Source organism: Musca domestica, unplaced genomic scaffold (assembly GCF_030504385.1).
Source record: "Musca domestica strain aabys unplaced genomic scaffold, Musca_domestica.polishedcontigs.V.1.1 4, whole genome shotgun sequence".
NCBI classification, from domain to species: domain Eukaryota; kingdom Metazoa; phylum Arthropoda; class Insecta; order Diptera; family Muscidae; genus Musca; species Musca domestica.
This window is the reverse complement of record NW_026712328.1, coordinates 12,522,636-12,543,570: the sequence shown is the minus strand read 5'-3', so window position 1 is coordinate 12,543,570 and position 20,935 is coordinate 12,522,636. Positions and strand designations below refer to the sequence as shown.

At 34.8% G+C, this 20,935-nt stretch overlaps 1 protein-coding gene across 2 annotated transcripts in view; it reads left to right on the top strand.

Moving 5' to 3' along the window:
* Positions 1-20,935, top strand: part of LOC101893109 (uncharacterized) — a 73,760-nt gene that overhangs the window by 30,074 nt on the left and 22,751 nt on the right. The gene's annotated exons all lie outside the window — the stretch shown is intronic.

Below are 20,935 nucleotides of genomic sequence, written 5' to 3'. Positions count from 1 at the left end.
CGGATAATAATTAGCGGGTAAAATAGACCATATCTTTTGTGTTGAAAAAATTAAAAAAATTTTCATTAAACCGCGAATGTTTTAAATCCCCGCGAAATCACAAAGCCATGACAAGGTTACTTCTGATCTTTACATTGATGTTAACATCCAACAAATTGGATATATAGCAAAATATGTGCGATATATATGTCTATCAAAGAAGATAGGCTTGAAAGATCTCTTATGTGTCGAGAACGGCTGAACTGATTTCGGCAGTTTTCATTAATTCAGAATGGCCTCTTGGCAGGAAAGAAAAAACGTCTAAAAAAATCGCATAAAAATGTCTCTCTAAAGATGAAAATATTGATTTTGTAACATTTTCTCATATTTTTTTAATTTTGTCATATTTTTGGCATATTTTCATTTTGAATTAAACATTTGGTAATATTTCTACAGCTAACAAAACTAAGTAGTTAGGATATCAGGATACAGATCGCATTTATGGCCCGAACCTTACGAAATTTTGCATGAGGATAAGATGAGGGTCAGAGTGGAAGCCTACACTTTTTGAAGATGATCGCCATATATTTAGGGGTTGAAATGGACCAAAAAACTGCAAACGCCCGATCCTCACGCACATTTGAATGGGGGTTACCGGACATTGCAAAAGCCAAGCAGTTTTGGATGGCCATCCAAAAATATTCAATGTGTGAAATAGTTTGCCAAATTTTGAAGACAAAATACGAAAAAAATACGAATGTCCATTCCAGAGACTTTTTGGAGAATTCACAAATACAGGAAAGACGCACTTCTGACTATTTCGTTACCGCTGATTTCGTTGAAGAATATAGTCAAAAGTCTGTATCTCATATAGATGCGTTTCAGTCAAAAACCAATAATAAATGTTAATCTTTTGCCACTTCTGAGAGATTATAGGTCTTTGGGAAATATTAGTTCCAGATCTAGGAAGACCATTTACGTGCAACATCTACCAATAAATTGGGAATGAGCAAATTAGTTTAAGTTGCTATTATTCGAAATGGTTTTCTTTTATTGTTTGTCACAATATCTTGTGGAATTCTTTCGAGTATCTCGCCTATATACACTGTATCGTTTATTATAGTGTTGTAGGGTATTCAACGGTCGGCCCCGCTCGACTGTAGCCTTTGCTTACTTGTTTAAACTTAGCTTTCGTTTAATGTATTTGGCTTCATAATGTGGATCTTGCTTATTTGGGTGTACCATAGTAGAAAAAGGGGCGCATATTTGTACGCACATCGGGCATTAGTCATGGAACTTTCGCCCCAAGTACAAATACAAAAAGTTAAAAAGTATCAGACGGGTTTACCCTCAGCCAATTTTGGATTATTTAAATATATTTTCACTCCTTTAAATATTTGATCCTCTATTGAGTAAGTTCCGAAGGAATGGGTCAAAATTGTTCATTTCGTATCGGACATAAATAAATATGATATAAATATTGCGACGTGCCAGGTTTGGACTACATTGGTTACTTCCTTCACTTTATATGAGATATGTGGTAATTTTTAGAAAATGTTAAAATGTGCTTGAGGTACTAGATATAGTCGACCAAAGTATTCCATTTTCATACTTCATCTTAAACAGATAAAACTATTGGTTTGGGTTAAATTACAAGAAAATCGTACATTTCTATCCGAATTTATGCAAAATCATAATTTCATCTCAGGTTTCTGGTTGAGAGAAATATTTAGATAAAGCAAATTATAAAGAATCGCTAACTAAATGACAGATAAAAGTATTGAAAATTGTGACCCTTTGTGGGTGAGGTGTCAGAAGGGGTTCGCATATATATATACCATCTTCACAACAGATTTTGTGTTTATGGCTAGGGTATACAGCCAAAACGAGCCTCATCCGTGCCTTGTCCATTTCAGGACATTTGGAGTCGATTTAGCAATGTCTTTGGCCCGAATATGGTACATCGTAATATTATTATCAAATTAAGAGTTCGGAAATGGGCAATATCGGTCCACTCCTTCTGGCACTTCCCCACAAAAGGACGAAATTTTTATAAAATATATTTTCTGCACAGAAAGAGAAGCAATAATCCGATTTTGCTCTAACTTTGCAAATCCTAATATTTGCATCAGTTCTACGTCGGGTGCAAAAATGGATAATATCGGTGTACTCCATCAAGTGCCTCCCCCACAAAGGGTCAAAATTTTGAATAATTATAACTTTTATAAAATGTGATGTAAAGTCCGATTGTCTTCAAATCCACATCATCCAATTTTATAAACCAAAGATCTGGTATTAAGACGGAATATATCGGCCAACTCCTTCTGGTACCTCCCCCACAATTTCAAAATCTTGAATATCCACGAAGCTCATAAAAAGCGAAATTACCATCCGATTCCACATAAACTTGGCACAGCTGAATATTTCCATCAACACAGGATCTGTTATAAAGACGGTATAGATTCCTTCCAGTACCTCCCCCGCAAAGGGTCAAAGTTTTGAATAAACAAAATGTTTATAAAATCCGAAATAATGGTATATATCGGGCCACTGCTTTTGATACCTCCCCCATAAAGGCTCAAAATTTTGTATATCCGTGAAGCTCATAAAAAGCGAAATCAACAATATTTACATCAACACCAGATCTGTTATAAAGATGTTAGAGATCGGATCATTTCTTCTGGTACCTCCTCCACATAGTGTTCAAGATCAAAAAAAAAACTCATAAAACTCGAAATAAACATCCAATTTTCTTCAAATTTCATACATACAAACAGTTGTGCTAACCCTTCTGGTACCTTTCCCACAAATGGTCACAATTTTCAATACGTTTATCTGTCATAACTTGCGAAACAAGTTAGCGATTTTTTATAACTGCTTTATTTAAATATTTCTCTTAACCGGAAATCTGAGTTGAATTTTGAATTTATGATTTCGCATAAAATTAGATATAAATGTTCGATTTTCCCGTAATTTTGCACATACCAATTTTTGTATCTGTATTAGATGAAGTATTAAAATGGAATACTTCGGTCCACTATATCTGGTACCTCACATTGGCTGAGGGTATACATCTGTCGGCAAAACTGATTGATACTTTTTAGCTTGTTTTATTAGCGAGATTTTTGCGTCGATGTTTTGCTTGCAAGTCTTCCTTTTTGTGGAGCTTGTGTATTGACGAGTTTTATTGTGGGGCAAAGTTCGCGTCATGAAGCAAATGTAACGTGTATATACTTGCTTGCCTTTACCGATATTCTCCATTATGTCAGTCAATTTTCAACAAGATCTACATGTCTTCTTCGGACTTCAATGAAGTGTTAAGACTTACATGTGAACTGAAACATTTTGCTTATTCGGCAGGTAATAAGGGGCATTTACGAGTTGAATATCCTTAAATGTTATTATAGTTGGTGAATGGTCCGACGACAAGTCGAACGAAGGTACCACTGTCACTTGTTATCTCTTAATATTCTTTGTTACCGCAAAGTCAATTATGTCAGGACGTATTTGCAGTTCTGAAGGCCATTAAGTAGGCGGACCGGTAGATATCACATCCAATCTAGCAGACGAAATGAAGTTTAAAAGTTGTCTACTTTTGGTTGCAATGAGTCTAGAACCGTATAAAGTGTGTTTAGCATTATAATCGCCAGCTGCAATGAATTCTTCCCAAAAGATGAGAAGAAATTTGTGAAATCCTCTTTACTTATATTATACCTTGGATGACCATACATTGCAGATATAACTGTATAGCTTGAAGATATTGCAACAGATGTCGCTTGTACGTGGTCAGACTTATGTTCGGGCATGGTTATGCTGGATTTTATCAGAAATTATAGTGTATATAGCTGGATTTTATCAGAAATATATAGAGTTACATAACATAACATTTTATTCTAAAAGAGGTTCTAGAAGTGAAATGAGTTTCTGATACCAGTAAAATGTGTATGTTCAGTGATCGAATAAAGTTTTCTACCTTTAATTTATGTTGGCTTAAGTCGTTTGCGTTCCAAAATATATTAGAATGTTATTTGTTTTTGTTTTAAAATAGATTGATTTCTCATAATTTTTTGCGTCATCATTTGTATACTTGTCATAAAAGAATTCAATGGGTCGATAAATTCAAAGGCCTAAAATAGTTAAGACTGGACAAAATGCATTATGGTCAAATAGTTAATGTGAAATATACAAGGTGAGATGAAAAAACTGCAACCAACTTCAGACTGCTGTCATTTCTAAGACACTCGTCCGACAGCTGTTATAATTATTCCAGTGACAGCTTATTATATTGTTTACAAGCGTACAAAACCAATTTGGTGAGAATTTTCAAGAAAAAAAGTTATTCGTGATGAAATTCAAGCGATAATGTGAATAAATCTTGTGTGTCTCGTACCATCGCTCGTTACCGTGATACTTGTAGCGTAGCCATACGTCATGGAAGTGGACGAAAAAAAAAACAACATCATCAGCAGAAATGGTTCGAAAAGTAAAGAAGCGACTTGATCGAGGCCGAAAAATGGCTCATGAGCTGAACATATCGAAATATTCCATTAGGCGAATATTGAAAAATGAGCTCGGGTTAAGACCATTGAAATTCCAAAAAGTGCAAGAACTTACACCGCAACAGAAAGAAAATAGACTGAAAAGAGCTTAAGGGCTGCTTCGCTTGGCCGAAAGTGGTGCAAAGTGGTGGTTTTCTCCGATGACAAAACATTCGTTGTCCAAAATGATAGTGATTACTTGGCAAAGAGGTTAGCTGAAAATGTACACCTTCGGTTGGCCATCAGAACTCAAACGCCGGCCATGATGATGGTGTGGTCCGCCATAACAGTCGATGGACACTCTCTGCTCGTATTAATCGACCGTGGCATCAGAATAAATACCGAATATTATCGCGAAAATATTCTGGATGGTGTATTAAAGCGTTGGGCACGCAAACATTTTGACCGCAGACATTGGAATTGCCAAAAGGACTCAGCACGAGCCTCCCAAGAATGGTTACAAAATGAGGTTCCTCGCTTCATTTCCAGCGCATAATGGCCACCAAAATCTCCGAATATAAATCCGTTGGCATTAAAAAATACCAAAGTGTCGATCACCTCAAGCTTCGCCAGGAATGGACCAAAATACCACAGAGCAACATTCGGGCAGGGTGTGACGATTTCATTGGCCGTTTGAACAAATCTTATTCGATCCTTTTCCCGACATTTTTGCTTTCATTCAATAAAATAAAAAAATTGTTAAAATGATGGCGTTTGACGATATTGCAGTTTTCTTATCTCACCCTGTACATATTCAATTTATTGAAAACGTCAACGGAATTAATTTTTTAACCCCAAATTTTTGGTTTTCTATTTCGAAAATTTCATTCTTACTGCTGCACTGTAACTGTGTTTTCTTTGATAGTATTTCGTATCTCTGTTGTGAGTAAAGTAAAAGTAAAACTTGATCGATCTGCATTCAAAAGACATCTCTGTACAGACGGACGTGCAGCCGATTGGACAAAAACTCATACTCTGCTTACAAAGTTCCAAATCTTGCCTGTCATTCGCAGTTTTTTATCAATATATTTCGGGTTTTCATCAAAGACAAAATGTTTCTTTGGGTTCTATAAATATTATTCAACATTATTTAGTTACTTTCTTGACGATCACAACAGTTCATTTAGAACTGGAGTAAATTTCAAATTAGTAGAGATATATTGCGGCAAATTCTTGAAGCCGTGTGTCTACATTGTGAAATATAAATTTTGCACTTTTTTAAAGAATTACGATTTCGTTCCTCGAACTACAAACCGAGAAGTTTTATTGTGGGTAGTATAAACATAATTTATTTCGTTATTTTATGTTTAGTTGCAGTTTTTATATATCCGCAGTTGTATCTAATAAATATATGTCTACTAACTGACCGGCCCACTTACGCGGTCGTTTTAGTTTGTAACGATTTGTAATGATTTAGTTATTGTGAAGTGCCTAACCTTACCGAGTCAGATGTGATGAAGTAATATATTACATAATAACGGAATTTTTCTACACCACAAATTTCTATACATTTTTAACCGAAGAGCCTCAATTTTGATATATCAATGGGTATTTGCTTATACCTTGTATATAATAGTTGAACTCTGTCTTAAGGTAATTAGACTATATAAAACTTTATTGGTAGTACATACTCCAGATTGACTGTATTTTCAAAATAGAAATTTCAACCGGGTTCATGATTCGGTAAATTTAAGTGGATGGAAGGTCCTAAGGACATTTTCCAGCCACTTGACTCTAATTTAAAAATTTAGAATAACAATTAGAATAACAATCAAATAGAAAAAGCACCTCAATCAAAAATATTTTATATCCCCATTCGAATTGATATAATTTTGAATTCTTAATAAAAAACCATCAACCGAAGTATTTCGCTTTGGCTACCTCAGTATGGAAGATAGTTCAAACTTAACGCTCTTCTATAGCCTCCGTACGGTAGGGGTACATTAATTATGCTATTCATTGAATCCCCGGAACATTCGAGCCCAGATATATATAGATAGATATAGATATATTCTTGGTCTGAGTAAAATTCTATGTCGATTAACCATTTTTTTGTCCTTAATACAACATTTTAGATTTTTAACACTAAACCTTTGTCAAATATAAATTTTTGTATTTCCGTAATTTTTTTCTACGTAATCGCAAAACCAATTTCTAAAAGTTCGAGTTTCTAAAACAATAAATGTTTGACAACTGGGGGTTCGGCAATATAATTTTTATACCCTACAACACTATGTGTTGGGGGTATTATAAGTTTGATTGGGCCAGAATTTATGTAACACCTCGAAATATTGGTTTCCCATATAAGAAAGTATATATGGATCTTCCTAGCTCGCCGAGCTGAGTCGATCTAGCTATGTATGTCCGTCCGTCCGTCTGTCCGTCTGTCCATGTTAATTTGTAATCACGCTACTGGTCGCAATTATAGCCCGATCCTCACGAAATTGAAATTGGAGGCGGGTTTTAGGCCAGAATAGAACCCTATTTCTTTTGGAGATGATCGCATACTATTTAGGGGTTGAAATGGACCAAATACTGAAAAATTTCCTGATTTTGCAGTTGCTCTACAATTATGGACCAATCGACGCGGAATTTCGCATGTAGCTAGAGTTTAGGGCGGGGAATAATATTTAGCGGGAATCGGATAATATTTAGCGGGTAAAATAGACCATATCTTTTGTGTTGAAAAAATTAAAAAATTTTTCATTAAACCGCGAATGTTTTAAATCCCGGCGAAATCACAATGCCATGACAAGGTTACTTCTGATCTTTACATTGATGTTAACATCCAACAAATTGGATATATAGCAAAATATGTGCGATATATATGTCTATCAAAGAAGATAGGCTTGAAAGATCTCTTATGTGTCGAGAACGGCTGAACTGATTTCGGCAGTTTTCATTAATTCAGAATGGCCTCTTGGCAGCTAACAGCTAACAAAACTAAGTAGTTAGGATATCAGGATACAGATCGCATTTATGGCCCGAACCTTACGAAATTTTGCATGAGGATAAGATGAGGGTCAGAGTGGAAGCCTACACTTTGATGATGATCGCCATATATTTAGGGGTTGAAATGGACCAAAAAACTGCAAACGCCCGATCCTCACGCACATTTGAATGGGGGTTACCGGACATTGCAAAAGCCAAGCAGTTTTGGATGGCCATCCAAAAATATTCAATGTGTGAAATAGTTTGCCAAATTTTGTAGACAAAATACGAAAAAAATACGAATGTCCATTCCAGAGACTTTTTGGAGAATTCACAAATACAGGAAAGACGCACTTCTGACTATTTCGTTACCGCTGATTTCGTTGAAGAATATAGTCAAATGTCTGTATCTCATATAGATGCGTTTCAGTCAAAAACCAATAATAAATGTTAATCTTTTGCCACTTTTGAGAGATTATAGGTCTTTGGGAAATATTAGTTCCAGATCTAGGAAGACCATTTACGTGCAACATCTACCAATAAATTGGGAATGAGCAAATTAGTTTAAGTTGTTATTATTCGAAATGGTTTTCTTTTATTGTTTGTCACAATATCTTGTGGAATTCTTTCGAGTATCTCGCCTATATAAACTGTATCGTTTATTATAGTGTTGTAGGGTATTCAAGGGTCGGCCCCGCTCGACTGCAGCCTTTGTTTACTTGTTTTTGCTTGAAAATGTTTTTATTTTAAAGTACGATCCTTCCAGTAAATAATGGAAAATATTGGTATTCAAATGACTGCCTCGGCTGGCCATGCATAGCCTACACGATTAGTCAAATTTTAAACACGTTATCGATTGTATGCAGCTGTATTTTACCAATGGCTTAAAGTGCTAATTGTCTCCAGCGAACGGTGTTTCTCTTCTTCCAAAATCCATATGAAATGTTCGCACACTTTAAGCTGCATTACCATGATTTTCCAAGTATTGTAGCAATATTTCCCAGCACTGTTCATTTTCGTTTAGCGGAATAATAAAAATATTTTTTTTTTTCGAATCCGAATTGTTTCCAATCGAGAAATAAGCATTAGTTTAAAAATAAAACGTTATATGCAGACCCCGTATATGGGTCGACTTTTTCCTATAGCCCCCATATAACGATACCTCCAAATACTTGGTATTAAATAATTTTAGCTACCAAATTTTTTAAATTTTGTTTTTGATGTTCGCAATATATATCAACCACTGTAGCAGCCTACTGGCAAAATAAACATGTGTGTAAATTTTTAGCCTTTTATCTCAATTCGTTCGAAAGATAGCGTGATTACAAGAGACAGACAGACTGACGGACGGACATCGCTAAATCGACTTAGAATTATACGCTTATCAAGAAAATATATACTTTGTTGGGTCTGACATGAGTATTTGAGAAGTTACAAACCGAATGACAAAGTTATTATACCCTCCATAGTATTGTGGAGGGTATAAAAACACCGAATGTAGCTGTTGTAGTGCTATACAGCTAGCAGTAGCCGTTAATAATGTAGCTAAAATCATCAAATACCGAATATCGGGAGTACCGTTATATGGGGGCTATACGAAAACGTGGACCTGCACAGACAATTTTCTGTTTTAGGCTGTAGTAGCTATTTCGATCTTTAAATGCCAAATTTGCAACAATTCCGATGAATATTGTCGCTAAAATCATCAAAATACCGAATATTGGGAGGTACCGTTATATGGAGGCTATACCAAAACGTGGACCTACATTGCCTATTTTCAATACGAATATTTATGCTGATCATATTCTTGATCCTTACTTTGTGGGTTCTAAAATGAATGACAAACTTAATATACCCTTCATACTATGGTGGAGGGTATAAAATTTGTGCTATTTAAGAGGCTGCTACACCATATTTATATGTAATTCGAAACATTTTAGTTGTAATGCGAGAAATCCTATTTCCAATACGAATCATTCCAATTTTAATTCGAAAATGTGATTTGAATTTCAAATTATTCCATTCATAATTCCAGTAACTCAATTTTAATCCATTTGAAATTAGAACTATTCCATTTAAAATTGAATTACGTTCCGCAGTGTATGTTTTTCTAAATCATTGAATTTCAAAATATTTTTCATTTCAATAAAAACTACAAAAAAAACCCAATTCTTGATAAAATGAAATAAGTATTTATTAGTTTGCCTAAGACAATCGTTCTTGTTTTTTTACTTCTTTGAACCTATCATTAATTGTACCGCAAAATTTTAAGTGAATGTAAATACTTTAATCTCCTACCATATAGCTCGCAGTAAAGAGTGTAAATGGTGCGGCTTGGCTGGACTTTGAACACATAACTATAGAAATTACGGACATGCGCATTTCCTTTACATCATTTTAGGAATGTTTTTGTTGATTAAAACTTATACAGGACTACAAAGTTTCCCAACAAGTTGTGTAAGTACAACAATCGTACCAATAAAAAATAAATACTAAGAGGAATGTTTTTGTTGATTAAAACTTATACAGGACTACAAAGTTTCCCAACAAGTTGTGTAAGTACAACAATCGTACCAATAAAAAATAAATACTAAGAGCCTGCATTGTAAATAAAATTCACTCGAATCGTTCGTTACAGCGTTACCTAAAAGTCGACGTAGCGTGTACAAATATTCAACTTCCCCGCTATGGCAAAATGTTTTGTACGCCGTATTACCCAGATACGCCAAGTCCATAACTTCTAATTTACCAAATAATAACGTTGTAAAAATGTATATTTTTTTAAATTCATCGAATTGTTGTTATAAAATTGAAAAATTTTATGAAAACATTTGAAGAATATGGTCCTGGTCCTCCAACAGAAACCTGATGTGTTAAAACAGTTGGTATATAGATTCCCCTTCACACACATACAATTTTGACGGGATTTTGTTTTAAACAGCCAATTTCTGTTCAAAACAATAGGTCTCTTCCTTTCGTATTTTTTCTTACATTTTCTTTTGTATTTGTATGTTACAAAAATCCCAATACAATTATATATTATAAAATAACCAAAATTATTTTATAGTTAATCTTTTTGTATGCCTGTGTTATTCACAGATATGAAATCCACTGTCAGACGCGGCGATTGAAGCCCCATAGTAACACTGAATTAAAACATTTTTATACCCTACACCACATAGTGGTAAGGGTATTATGTCTTTGTGCATTTGTTTGTAACATGGAGAAGGAAACGAGATAGACCCATAGTTACTTTTGAGAACCTTCATAGAATCACTTTCTGAGTCGATTTATGCATGTCAGTCCGTCTGTCCCTGTATTCTTGTGAACAAAATGCAGGTCGCATTTATTATCCGATTGAGATGAAATTTTCCAAACAATATTTTTTTGGCCCAAGGAGGAACCCTATTTAAATTGGTGAGAATCGGATCAAATTTAGATATAGCTCCCATATATATCTTCATCCGATTTCGGGTTAAATGTGCACCAAATGTCCACGATCAGTCCAAATAACCTGAATTTTGGCACACCCAACCAAGTTCGGCCTAGAAGCAAGTATATCAAATTTGGAGAAAATCGGTTCAGATATAGCTATAGCTCCCATATATATCTTTCATCCGATTTGATCTTTAAGTCCCTCACATTCCTACTATGCACTCCACAACCTTGATATTTGGTACCAGGTATTAAATGGAGCACAGAAATAGCTGTTTTAAATTTTATCGAAATCGGTTCAGATTTGGATATAGCTCCCATATATATCTTCATCCGATTTCGGGTTAAATGTGCACCAAATGTCCACTATCAGTCCAAATTACCTGAATTTTGGCACACCCAACCGAGTTCGGCCTAGAAGCAAGTATATCAAATTTGGAGAAAATCGGTTCAGAAACAGCTATAGCTCCCATATATATGTTTTATCCGATTTGGTGTTTAAGTCTCTCACATTCGTAATATGCACTCCACAAGAATGATATTTGGTACCAGATATAAGATACAGCCCAGAAATAGCTGTTTGTAATTTTATCGAAATCGGTTCAGATTTGGATATAGCTCCCATATATATCTTCATCCGATTACGGGTTAATTGTGGACCAAATGACCGATAAAAGTCCAAGTGGACTGAATTTTAGTACATCGGACCAAATTCAGCCTAGAAGCAAGTATATCAAATTTAGTGAAAATCGGTTCAGATATAGATATAGCAACCATATACATGTTTCATCCGATAATAGCATCAATTTTGGCAAATCCGACCGAAACCAGCTTAGAAGCAAGTACACCAATTTTAGTAAAAATCGGTTCAGATATAGCTATAGCTCCCATATATATCTTTCATCCGATTTGGTCTTTAAGTCCCTCACATTCGTAATATGCACTCCACAGGAATGATATTTGGTACCAGATATCAGATAAAGCCCAAAAATAGTTGATTTTAATTCTATTAAAATCTGTTCCGATTTGGATATGCCTCTTCATCCGATTTCGTGTTAATTGTGCATCAAATGGCCAATATCAGCCCAAATGGCATGAATTTTGGCAAATTCAACCGAAACCAGCCTATAAGCAAGTACACCAATTTTAGTAAGAATCGGTTCAGATATAGCTATAGCTCCCATATATATGTTTCATCCGATTTCGTCTTTAAATCCCTCACATTCGTAATATGCACTCCACAGGAATGATATTTGGTACCAGATATCAGATAAAGCCCAAAAATAGTCGATTTTAATTTTATCAAAATCTGTTCAGATTTGGATATAGCACCCATACATCCGATTTCGTGTTAATTGTGCAACAAATGGCCAATATCAGCCCAAATCACCTTAATTTTCGTACATAAGACCGAATTCAGTCTAGAAGCTAATACGTCAAATTTGGAGAAGCCCGGTTCAGAGATAGCTATAGTTCGTAAAATGCACGATAGGATTAGATAGATTTTGATTTTGTACCAAATATCTCATAGAGCTCTGAAATGCCCTGTATAAACCTTTTTACGAGAGCTCTACTAAATATGCATAGTGGTGTAGGGTATCATATACTCGGCCCCGCCCGACTTTTGAGCTTTCCTTACTGGTTTAAATTGTGACTTTACTTAAAACAACACTTTGGGTACACTCTTTAAGTATCTCGAAAACAAAACTATGGAATACACATAAATATAATCCAGTAGTTTCTATCACAGTAACTATGAGCAAAACGAACAACAAGGAATCAAATTTGTTAGGTTTTAGTGAACATTTTTATACCCTACACCACATAGTGGTAAGGGTATTATGTCTTTGTGCATTTGTTTGTAACATGGAGAACCTTCATAGAATCACTTTCTGAGTCGATTTATGCATGTCAGTCCGTCCGTCCGTCTGTCCATGTATTCTTGTGAACAAAATGCAGGTCGCATTTATTATCCGATTGAGATGAAATTTTCCAAACAATATTTTTTTGGCCCAAGGACGAACCCTATTGAAATTGGTGAGAATCGGATCAAAATTTAGATATAGCTCCCATATATATCTTCATCCGATTTCGGGTTAAATGTGCACCAAATGTCCACTATCAGTCCAAATTACCTGAATTTTGGCACACCCAACCGAGTTCGGCCTAGAAGCAAGTATATCAAATTTGGAGAAAATCGGTTCAGAAACAGCTATAGCTCCGATATATATGTTTTATCCGATTTGGTGTTTAAGCCTCTCACATTCGTAATATGCACTCCACAAGAATGATATTTGGTACCAGATAAATGATACAGCCCAGAAATAGCTGTTTCTAATTTTATCGAAATCGGTTCAGATTTGGATATAGCTCCCATGTATATCTTCATCCGATTTCGGGTTAATTGTGCACCAAATGGCCGATATAAGTCCAAATGGACTGAATTTTAGTACATCGGACCAAATTCAGCCTAGAAGCAAGTATATCAAATTTAGTGAAAATCGGTTGAGATATAGATATAGCAACCATATATATGTTTCATCCGATTTAGTGTTTTAGTCCCTTACATTCGTAATATTCACTCCACAACCGTGATATTTGGTACCAGGTATTAGATGGAGCACAGGAATAGCTGTTTTAAATTCTACCGAAATAGGTTCAGATTTGGATATAGCTCCCATATATATCTTCATCCGATTTCGGGTGATTGACCACCAAATGGTCGTAATATCATCAATTTTGGCAAATCCGACCGAAACCAGCTTAGAAGGAAGTACACCAATTTTAGTAAAAATCGGTTCAGATATAGCTGTAGCTCCCATATATATCTTCATCCGATTTCGTGTCAATTGTGCATCAAATGGCCTATATCAGCCCAAATGGCATGAATTTCCGTACATAAGACCGAATTCAGTCTAGAAGCTAATACGTCAAATTTGGAGAAACCCGGTTCAGAGATAGCTATAGTTCGTAAAATGCACGATAGAATTAGATAGTAATGATTTTGTACCAAATATCTCATAGAGCTCTGAAATGCCCTGTATAAACCTTTTTACGAGAGCTCTACTAAATATGCATAGTGGTGTAGGGTATCATATAGTCGGCCCCGCCCGACTTTTGAGCTTTCCTTACTGGTTTCTTTTTGTAATACCCAAAAAACTCATCAATACAACTGTAATATTCCTTACAATGCATATGAAAATTTTGCAACCAATTTTACTAAATATAGAGAAATATATTACCCACTTTCTGTCGGTTTGCCGACAGAAAAAAATCGTGAACCTAAATATCGAGGGATCATACGGCATATTTGAAGAGTTAGGTTTTTTGACCCTATGAGTGTGTCGATATCAAGACATCTGACTTTCGTAGTTAAGCTTTTATAGAACATACTCTTGGTTAAATTAAGGAGGTAACGTCATGACGTCACATGTTTGCAATTTTTCAAAATTAAGAATTTGACAACATCTCGTCGCCAAAATGTTTATTTTTAAATTCATTGTATATACACAAATCAGAAAAGGGAACCGGTTTTCAATGAAGTTAAATTTGACAGGGTAAGTTATAGAAAAATGTAGAGCTGGATGTTATTATTATTATTTTTTTTTTGATACTGAGTTACGCTGATTTCTTTGTACCCCGGCTATACCCTTTATTTCAATAAAATTTATCGTGTTTCTTTAGGGAGGACAAGCTAAATGGAAGAGGAACCAATGTAAACAATTTTTTTTTCTATATTTTTCTTAATATCTATCTATATATATAAAAATCAATTGTTGTTCGTTGGTAATGGAATCAGTTGAAAACGGCTGGACCGATTTGCATAATTTTTGTACAAACATTCGTCATACCCCGAGTTAAGTTTTTAAAGAAAAAAATATTGACCACGCCTTCTTTTACGCCCACTATTTCGATTTATCTAAAATCCTTATATTTCCCAAATAATGAAGATATTGGGTTAAAAATTTTTACACGAGATACTGTTGACCTTCCCTCCAACCCTAAGTATTTGTTTAGGGGCTGAGGAACTGACCACGCCTACTTTTTAATCCATCTATACATCTATATATTTAAAAGAAAGTTGTGTTAGTTACTACGCTTATAACTTAAGAACCGCTAAACTGATTTTAATGATACATTCAAATTCTGAATTGTCTCCTATCCGAAAAGGATAATATCCAAACAAAACGCGTGAAAATGTGATATATTAACATTTTTATTTTGACTTTTAAAATGTACAATAGTGATGTTTTATTTTGCATGATTTTTTCCATTTTGACGTACTTTTTTTCTAATGTACATTTGTAGTGTTTTTTATATTTTATTTTTGAATTCGAATATTAAAACCAATTTATTTAATTGACTTGATTTCTTGAGAACTGTACCGAATTATGTGGTGGCGAAACGGAATAGATGATATCGAAATAATTTAACGCGATCACACCAAAATTAAAAGATAATTACTTTTTCAAAATCGCTAAGAATCACGAAAAAGAGATCTCATTGAAAAATTCTCAAATCGGGAAAATATCGAAATAAAATTTCAATGGAATTGAATTTTAAAATAAAAGTACATTCTATTGACAAAATCAGCGAACAAGTGGAAGATTTTTTGAATTTCTTATTCTTCTTTTGTCAATTTTTTTCAATTTGTATTATCATATTGAATTCAGTGGATTTTTTGTGTACAAAATAAAGAATAATTTTTCACTATATACAATTTCTCACCAAAAAAATGAAATAAGTGCGAAATACAATGTTAACTGACTTTTACCTTTCAACTCAAGGGCCTACATCGTGGTTCAGCTGCAAAATGCGAACACATTTAAACAAACAAAAATAAGCGAAAAAAGCCTAATGGGGCTCATTTCAAAGCGTGGACCTACTTCTTTCATGTGACAATAATCCGTCCAATGAGAGCTCAAATTTTTTGGGAGTACAATCAGTAAAATACCAAATATAAAGGGTGCAAAATAGTAGAGCGAATGGGACTTTTAGTAAGAAAAGGATTTCTATCCTTCCAGAAATTCTTCCCGAATATTCAAGATACCCTAAATCGCTTTTGCAGGTCATGATATCGATCATGTATAACCATCGTATGATTTAAGCTATATTTGGGGTCTTCGCTACTTTTTTCTATTTTTGGTCCTTATTTGACATCTTTGTTTCTAAGGGGGTAGAGAACCTCTTTCGCATAAAATTTCCGGAGATGGGCCCATATTGGCCTAGACCACATTCATCAACTGATTTGGCTAAAAAAGTTTATTTATGCTACCCTGGGGTAGGGAACCATCATACAGATAATTGCCACACAGAAATTTATTTAAGTAAAGTCCCCACATTGGAGTATCCCCAAGTCCACTTTCACATCTAAAACAAAATTTTGTATTCTATTAAATTTGTAACCCCCAAGAGAATATTGGTTGGGAACGTAGATTTGGGATGTATTGGGATAATTGTGAAAACATGAACAAATTACAAATATAAGAAAGTAGCACGGGACCGAATATTTGTTGAATCGTCATTGAATTATACTATGATGAAAAATATGGACTTTATGGGGTCTCCAATTTACAATTTAAATGACAAATAAAATTAGTTCCCATCTTACGGTAATGGGTGTAAAATAGTATTTATATTTGACAATTCTGAAATCAGTTTGCCCTCAATTATGAGGTGGATAAAACTATTTTTACTTACTTAAATCACGTGAATTTTTTTTTTTCAGTGTGACATGCTATGTTTTCCTGCTATATTTTTGATTTGGTCTCTATTTGTCATCTTGGATTATAAGGGGTGAAGAAAGTTTTTAATGTAGGTCGATATTTCGGAGCAGTGCCCATATGAAGGTACCTCCTGATTTTACCATACTTCAAAGGATTTTGCTAAGAAAGTGTATTTGAGGGGTGAAAATTGTACACAAAAATTTTAACATATCTACAATTTTTATAATTTTCTCCATGTAATAGTACCCCCTCAAATCCACCTTTTGGCGGACAAACAGACCGACATGGTTAGGGACACTTATGAGGACTCTAATGCACAATCTGAGGTGCTAAAGGGTTAAAAAAGTAATTAACTTTGGCTATTCTTAAATCATTCAGCCTTCAATTATGAGGTGTAAAAATACAGTAAATTCCAAATTACTGCTCATTTGAATAAATATTAAAAATTAATCGACCAGTACGTGAACACTTATAACAGTCATATCTGTGAATTATTATCCTTTGACAAAGATGCATAATAGACAAAAACTACGGGCCGGCAACGCGGACCGGGCCAGCAAGTTGTAATATATAATCAGTGAGGCGAATAGCCCCAGACAAACCCCAAGGAACTTATGACGATTTTGGCTCCGAACCATGGAATTCCCGATCTTATTCCTTGGAGAACCTTCCTAAGATTTGTTTTTATAAAAAAAATTAAGGTATTCCAACAAATAAATGAAGGCATTGTTCTGATTTTTTTTTTTTTTTTTTTTTTTTGAAAGATTTGAAGTTTTGTGCAGAGATTACTAGCAAGACTAACTGATGATGATTGGTGGCTCGTTCCTAGGTATTCCCTGCCTTACCCCCTGGTACACATTACCATCGTTCTGCACTATTAATGAACGTTGTTTTTATAAAAAGAACAATAATGGGATTAATTAGCTTAAATTTAACTGTGATGTTTTCATTTTATTACTACCGGTCCGCGTAGCCGGCCGGTATTTTTAGTCTTTAATGGATATTTTTTAAAGCATAAATCACACACAAGTGCCGCAATTTTTATTATAAGTAATGACTCCATAGTAATCTCTAAATAGAAATAAAAGTTTATGGTAAAAATTATAATAGATGTTCACCTACCGTCGGTGATTTTGAATAGCCTAATCTTATTTTGCAGCCATAGGCTTTAATTTGAGAGTTAAATCTATATGATATAGAACATCTATAATAAGCCCATGTGAAAACTCAGCTCAATTTTTGGTATTGTTTGGAAAATTTCATCTCAATCGGATAATAAATGCGACCTGCATTTTGTTCACAAGAATACATGGACAGACGGACGGACGGACTGACATGCATAAATCGACTCAGAAAGTGATTCTATGAAGGTTCTCAAAAGTAACTATGGGTCTATTTCGTTTCCTTCTCCATGTTACAAACAAATGCACAAAGACATAATACCCTTACCACTATGTGGTGTAGGGTATAAAAACAAAACACAACAAATGTACATTCGAAAATAGTAAGTCAAAATGAAACCAGTAAGGAAAGCTCAAAAGTCGGGCGGGGCCGACTATATGATACCCTACACCACTATGCATATTAAGTAGAGCTCTCGTAAAAAGGTTTATACAGGCCATTTCAGAGCTCTATGAGATATTTGGTACAAAATCAAAATCTATCTAATTCTATCGTGCATTTTACGAACTATAGCTATCTCTGAACCGGGTTTCTCCAAATTTGAGAAACCCGGCTCAGAGATTTGGGTTATGTACGAAAATTCAGGTGATTTGGGCCGACATTTAGTGCACATTTAACCCGAAATCGGATGAAGATATATATGGGAGCTATATCAAAATCTGAACCGATTTCGATAAAATTTAAAACAGCTATTCCTGTGCTCCATCTAATACCTGGTACCAAATATCACGGTTGTGGAGTGAATATTACGAATGTAAGGGACTAAAACACTAAATCGGATGAAACATATATATGGTTGCTATATCTATATCTCAACCGATTTTCACTAAATTTGATATACTTGCTTCTAGGCTGAATTTGGTCCGATGTACTAAAATTCAGTCCATTTGGACTTATATCGGCCATTTGGTGCACAATTAACCCGAAATCGGATGAAGATATATATGGGAGCTATATCCAAATCTGAACCGATTTCGATAAAATTACAAACAGCTATTTCTGTGCTGTATCTTATATCTGGTACCAAATATCATTCTTGTGGAGTGCATATTACGAATGTGAGAGGCTTAAACACCAAATCGGTGTTGTATTTGCTTTAAGGCTAATCTCGGTCACATGTGCCAAAATTCGGGCCATTTGGGCTGATATTGGCCATTTGGTGGTTAATTAACCCGAAATCGGATGAAGATATATATGGGAGCTATATCCAAATCTGAACCGATTTCGATAAAATTTAAAACAGCTATTTCTGTGCTCCATCTAATACCTGGTACCAAATATCACGGTTGTGGAGTGCATGGTAGGAATGTAAGGGACTTAAAGAACAAATCGGATGAAAGATATATATGGGAGCTATAGCTATATCTGAACCGATTTTCTCCAAATTTGATATACTTGCTTCTAGGCCGAACTCTGTTGGGTGTGCCAAAATTCAGGTAATTTGGACTGATAGTGGACATTTAGTGCACATTTAACCCGAAATCGGATAAAGATATATATGGGAGCTATATCTAAATTTGATCCGATTCTCACTAATTTCAATAGGGTTCGTCCTTGGGCCAAAAAAGTATTGTTTGGAAAATTTCATCTCAATCGGATAATAAATGCGACCTGCATTTTGTTCACAAGAATACATGGACAGACGGACGGACGGACGGACAGACGGACTGACATGCATAAATCGGCTCAGAAAGTGATTCTATGAAGGTTCTCAAAAGTAACTATGGGTCTATCTCGTTTCCTTCTCCATGTTACAAACAAATGCACAAAGACATAATACCCTTACCACTATGTGGTGTAGGGTATAAAAAATAATGCAAAATAAAACATTACTCTTGTACATTCCAAAAGTCAAAATGAAAAATTTCAAATCCTTAATTTTTACGCAATTTTTTTTTTGTTGCAAAATCGTCAGGCTTTATCCCTTTATTGTTGTTTTTATAAAAACAACGTTTGTTTATTAGTGGAGAACGATGGTAATGTTTACCAGGGGGTAAGGCAGGGAATACCTAGGTTTCGGAAAGAGCCACCAATCCTCATCAGTTCCCTTTTTTTTGTCTGGGATATTCCGCCAGAAGTTATTTTTAAATATAACTTCTACGACAAAAAACATTTTTACCCAAGTGACGAGATCGTAAGCTCAATAGAAGAGGAACCAAAGAATTAAATAAAACTAATATTCTTTTGGAAAATCTTCTAAATCTTACAACCGCACTTATAAACATTTACATCTTTCTCCACTTGTTATGCTTTCGTTCAACCTGAACGAAGTAGCATAACCATGTAAGTTGGTTTTGTCTGTTACAACAAAAATCCCTTCGTCGACCGTGCCTTGTCTATTAATGGAACAGTGTGGCTTGTTTCTTCGGGATACCGTAGTATTTTGTTATTGCAAAATGGTCAGGCTTTATCCCTTTACTGTTTGTTTTTATAAAAACAACGTTTGTTTATTAGTGGAGAACGATGGTAATGTTTACCAAGGCAGGGAATACCTAGGTTTCGGAAAGAGCCACCAATCCTCATAACAATCTGTCACAATGTGTGAATAATGACGCTAAAATCATCAAAATACCGAATATAGGGAGGTACCGTTATATGGGGGCTATATGAAAACGTGGACCTACATGGCGAACATAACCTGCCTACTGGCAAAATATACATGTGTGCAAAATTTTAGCCTTCTATCTCAATTCGTTCGAAAGATAGCGTGATCACAGACGGACATGGCTATATCGTCTTAGAAATTTACGCTGATCAAGAATATATATACTTTGTTGGGTCTACAAACGGAATGACAAAATTAATATACTCTCCATAGTAAGGTGGAGGGTATAATAATCTGACCACAAATGCCCGAAAAAATATTTGAATTTTGGTAAAAAGCAAAATCATCCGACCCATTTCCGGACGAAACTCTTAAGGTAATGATGAAAAATAAATCTGGAAATCTGCGATATATATTATTTCAATCTCATTTCAGAATGGAGGCGTCAAAAAAAGGCAAAAAGTCAATGGAAGTGTAATATTTGTTACTTTGTTTTACGAAGATATTAATATCTAGTTTTTAATTAATTAATTCCTAGTTTTTAGATCGGTTCCTCATTTACTTTCATCCAGATCATAGCTCATATTAAATGGAATATA